This window comes from Ischnura elegans, chromosome 9 (assembly GCF_921293095.1).
Source record: "Ischnura elegans chromosome 9, ioIscEleg1.1, whole genome shotgun sequence".
Lineage (NCBI taxonomy): Eukaryota > Metazoa > Arthropoda > Insecta > Odonata > Coenagrionidae > Ischnura > Ischnura elegans.
Window position 1 is genome coordinate 111,602,300 of NC_060254.1, and position 5,449 is coordinate 111,607,748.

General features: G+C 37.7%; 1 long non-coding RNA gene across 1 annotated transcript; it reads left to right on the forward strand.

Moving 5' to 3' along the window:
- Nucleotides 1-327: 327 nt before the first annotated feature.
- On the forward strand, nucleotides 328-1,643 carry LOC124165916. The gene is made up of 3 exons (XR_006866355.1): nucleotides 328-463; nucleotides 538-940; nucleotides 1,414-1,643. It is a non-coding gene; the product is annotated as an uncharacterized LOC124165916 (long non-coding RNA).
- The last annotated feature ends 3,806 nt before the right edge of the window (nucleotides 1,644-5,449 follow it).

A 5,449-nucleotide genomic window follows, 5' to 3' on the forward strand; every position in this document is an offset into this window, starting at 1 on the left:
GAAATTCCCCAGACCCCCGGTCCTTTGGTCCAACGCATCTGGTATAAGGCTGCAGGTTTTGCAATAGGAGATTGCTTCTTTTCTTTGTTTGATTTTGGCGCAATGCATAGAAAACCCACAAAAAATTAAAATATCTGTACAATGTTACCTTTTTTTATGCTGGCGCTTGGGAGCGCTCACTGTTTTTCTTTTTTTTTGTATCACACCTTATGCCTTGTCTACACTACACACTCAAGGTGCGTATAATAGGAGGTGGTCTCAGCTGAAAGTGGGGGAGGAAGCGCGTGACGTCATGAAGTTCCACATTGCCTTTCGCTTCATCAGAGTTCCTAGGGTTCCTAGCATCGTGGCTCAGCCGTGGAAGCAATTTGCGGCTACAATGTACTTTGACTTGAAATCTTTGGGTAACTGGAATATGAGGTTGAAGTAACTTCATAATAATTGAGAATATTTCTTTAGACAGGTAAGTATTGTTTTGTCAAAGATAAATTCACTGCCCTTCTGAGGATCCTTTATAACAATTCCTTTCTTTTACAGAAATAGTTATCACTTCATCCTGATTCGTATTATACCTATTTGAATGTGTCCGTGAGGAATATGTATATATGAATATGTATATCAGTAGTCCACAAAGATTGTTAGCAATGTAGTACCTAAGGTCATTCTTCTGTCCGCCGGTAAGTTTGGCTTTTCCATTAATTCAATGCCATTCTGAAATCCTGTTTTTAATTTTGTTTCTTTCCAGAAATGTCAATTGTTTCGGCCTACCTAGAGAATTATTATGTTTTGTTAGTGATTGAAGGATATCTAGTTAACATTCCGTTATGGTTTTATTTGGATTCATTCAGTTTTTATATCTTCATGGTGAGAAACATTAAGTTGTGGATATGCTTGGAAATGTCTATTGAATGTGAAATTCATCTACCTCTTCTGCTGTTTGGTAAGTTGCCAGGTTTTATACCTTATTATTTTCAGTAGTCATAAAAAATACAATGGTCATGATTGAGAAATGTATTAGTTTTTTATGATTGTAGTTATTAAATTTAATTATAAATGCAGATATTTTGGTAAATATCGAAATCTTTTTGTCGAAGAAAAATGGTTGTTGTGTAATGGTTATATCATATCATTATGTTTTATAGTTTCATTTTGCTGTTATTATTGTACATTGCTAATACTGCTAATTGAAAGTGCTCAATCATTGTCTTCTTGTAGTACAAACCTTGAAAGATGAATTAGAAACTTGAGTGATAGCCTGTTTGATAGATATCCAAAGGTTTTAGAATGTATGATGATTGATGATACTGACCATTTAATGTATATATCACTCTGATGATATTCATTGAAATTATTAAATTCTTTGTTTTTTTGGTCTAATCAAGCTCAGCAATTAATACACATTTTCAATTACAGGTTCGGCTATTCCAGCAACAATTAATGGAATATGCGTGGCGGCTTTCATCTCCTATTCTCTCTCTGTAATTTGAAACTTTTTCAATAGAATTGTTCCATCATTTGTACTTAAGATTTATTTTTAAGTTGCTTACTTTGCATTGATTGTATAAATAATATTAAGTATCTATATTAACTAATATGATATCTTATAGTTTCAATGGCGTTCTTATATCATTCTGAAAATGTAACATTTGACATGTGTGTACTTACATTATATAAGTTTGAAAAATGTGAATTGTTTTCCTTTTTAATACCTATGTCTGTGATTCCATTTGATGCAGCTGTTATCCATGCTGCAACTCTCATGAAAAGCACATGTACTGCATGTTAGGTTGTGGTTTCCGTAGTTGTTCTTGTCTTATTTCGGGGAGTGATAATATTTCTGATTAGTCAGCCCTTAAAATTGACCAGATTCGTGCTCGATTCTGTTCATTGCACTACCTTAATGGAAGTTTACTTGGAAATTATGTGCGGAATACCTTCGATCTTGTTTCTCAGCTTATATTTTACTTTCCTAAAGCTCAAATTATTCCATAGTAAGCATTGCTACTTTGTGGGCATGAGATTAATACTAGTACTTTCAGATATGATTTACCATGTTAATATATAAGTTCCATACCCGGAAAAACGTCCTGTAAAAGCATAAAAACTTGTCTAAGGCACGCTTATAGTTTTCCCTTAATTACTTTTTTGTGGCGAATTAACTACTGCTGGTGCTGACTTAGCTCAGATCAGTCTTCAATTAACAGAGGATATTTATTTTTAGCCAAAATAATAGTTGTCACACATATTTACATTACATGTAAATGTTTTATCTTGATATCAATAGAATTCCATTTGCAATTTTGGAGTGGCTACGAATCTGCAGTCCTGGTTTTCAGTTTAAATTTTAAAGTTAAAAATACTAAAATAAAATACGTGTTAAACTATTTTTTTACGGTAGCTTATTCCTCTTATGAGTTTATAATTTCAAATAGCATGATACATTGCGATATTTTATGGATGAAACTATAGGATGTAGAATACGATAATTCTGCTTACTTTGATAGTCTTATGATGCGATTGAAAAGGAAACAGGGACATTCCGGAAGAGTATACAACGTAATCTAATGGCTAATAACGATATTTTTATAGTAACTCATAAGAATTTGAAGCGGAAAGGCGATATCAAGACCCGGTTCCTGCTTGTTATTCCCTGGCATACGTCTACGCTGGGAACTTCGTGACGTCACGCCCGCACGGAGTTTCAGCTGAGACCACCTCCTATTATACGTACCTTGCTACACACTTAACTTAAGTGACTTCACTTAAATATAATCTTAAATGTGGTGCGGTAGCTACACTTGAGCTTTAAGTCGACTTCAGCACCGTGATTGTCTATATCGGGAAACAGTTATGTTGACAGATGAAGGTCTAGGAGAGCAATTAGTGATTCTTTGATCCAAAGCGACTGTTATTTGAAATAAACTTCCAAACTCCGTGAATTAACCATTTTGGATTCAGAAGGTTAAAAAGAAAGACCGATTTCAGTTCCTGAGGGAACGCTATATGGCGAGAGGTGATGGAGCCAGAGGAATTTAGAATTACTAAGCGTGACTTCGTGGAATGACATATTCATAACGTAAACAAAAACACTTATTGCTAGTCAAATTCCACTGCTTTATTAAAACCATTGATGTTTAATTTCAACCATTAATTCCTCCCACGTCCAATGAAATCGCCGCATCTTATCTCCCTCGGCATCCCTAGGACTAACATTAAAGCCCTATGCAATAGTTTCAATAACAGTGTGTGGGAAGTTACTGAGTGCATTCGTTTACGTTATTTTCGATTATGACACCATGGAAAATAAACTGTTTTACCGGATCCTCTGCCGTCGTCTCATTGTCAGTCTTAAAATTCCTTAAAACGTTTCTAAGTTTTATAAATCGAGTTTCGCCGTGAGCAACAGGCATAGCAATTAGTTTTCACGGAAATAAAACCAACAATTATATGAGAAACACTACAAAATAAATTAGTCGAATTAATATCCCCAACACTAGAAATTAACTAACGAAATAGAACGCTCAATAACCACATCATACAATACAGCACAACTTAGAACATAATCAACGGGATGATGTGAGATGGGTATTATGTGCCATTTACAACACATGAAGAGCTTCAACCGTGCGGAAACAGTTGCCTACGCAATTTAAGTTGGGTTCTAAGATGACTTAAGTGGAGGTGTACTTAAATGAAGCTGGTGACACCTACACTACCAACTTAAATACAGAGCCAACTTAAGTAGTCACTTAAGTAACTAGTGTAGACCCGGCATTAGACCATATTGGCAACAGGAATCAATGTAGCTGACATCTGGGGGTCTATTCTCTAACTCGAAGCTCCCGTCGTGGTAGCTTCGAACTAGCTACCAGAATTGGCTACCAACCCTATTCCCTAACTGGGAGTAGCTAATTCATCTACTCCGGAAGTGACTCTAACCTCGTTGGAGACTGCACCGTCTAATACTACTCTTTGGATGCGGTTGCTCAAAAGTTCTCTTATCCAGGAAATGACATCTTCGTCTAGGACATAAAATTTCAGTTTTATTATTAACTTTCCGTGGGGTACTTTATCAAATGCTTTTTTTGAAATCGAGAAAAATCGCGTCTATCTATAACAATTTTCCAGTGATTAGGTACATTGTGTTGCTTGATGGATTTACTGAATATGAAATGCAACAAGAGGGCAATTTTTGAGGCTAGTTCTCTATGTACGCGAGAAGGGATTTCGTCTGGATCAATTGATTTATTTGTACTCAGCGATTTCAATATATTTTCTATTCCGTGCGAACTAATGTCTATAAGCGGCATCTTTCGTACGCAGAGATCGTCAACTGTTTCGGATGAGTCCTCATAAGGCTCTATGAACACGCTCTAGAAGTAGGAATTTAATATATTGGCTTAATTGGAACTTTTTGTCAACAAATCTCCATTGTCTAGAGGATGCCTAATACACCTCCAGTGACCCGTCGAAAACTCTCCAAAAATCCATCTCCGCTTAGGGCCCAAGCCCGTCAGACGACAACTTCGGGGGTTAAGTTGTCGGAGCTATCTTCCTGCTGATCCCACTCCGGGGTATAATAGACCTCACCCTGTGTAATGGGTATATATTAGCTTTCGTGCCCTTAATAAGAGACGTGGAAGGGGGACCGGTCCCTCTCTGGCCTTTCTAGGTGCGTCCAGAGTATGGCTGACCGCTTGTTGTCCTTTCCTGTTGTCCTTTTCTGTTGTCCTCCCTGGAGTTCGCGTGCCGGGGATTCTTCTCGTCCTTTACCAGTTCATCACACCAGCCAGTGGCAATCGTAAGGGACAGGGAAGGTGGAGTTGGTTCTATCGGAAGGGATGCGGCCCTGAATACCCTGACTAAACCTCTTCTGGGCCATTGGAAAATGTTCCGCTCGATCGGGTCTTTTCGGGCTTGACCGCTCGGCTCGCTTCGGCCAACAATGGGTTGCGTTTTGTGGCGAGTGCTCATTGTCATGGTCAGGAGCATTGACTCTTGTGAGGACGACATATATTTCAATCGCCCTCTATTTAGTGTCACTGTTCATTCCAGAGTTTTAAGTGCATTGAGCACGGACGCAGTCGTGTATTGTTGTAGTCGTGCCAAGAAAGTAAACCGCGAGTTGAGGCCGTTGTGTTATTGTGATTTCAGATTTCATGTGGGAAAAGAGATCAATGAGTGACCGTAGGAAAATCACCCATCGATTAGTGTTTTCTCTTATTTTGTAATTATTTACTTTGCAATTAAAGAAAGGTGGAGAAAGGATTATTATGAAAAAATGATCGATGAATTTTCACAATAACATAGATAGTTTTTCGGAGGGGTTTTGGGGGAAGAATTGTATAATTTATTCACCTATCTTCCCAAAGTTTCGGAGGGGGGGGGGGGCGGTGTCAAAGAAAATGTGGGAAGAGACGTGGTGAATAATTAAGGATATTCATTAAGT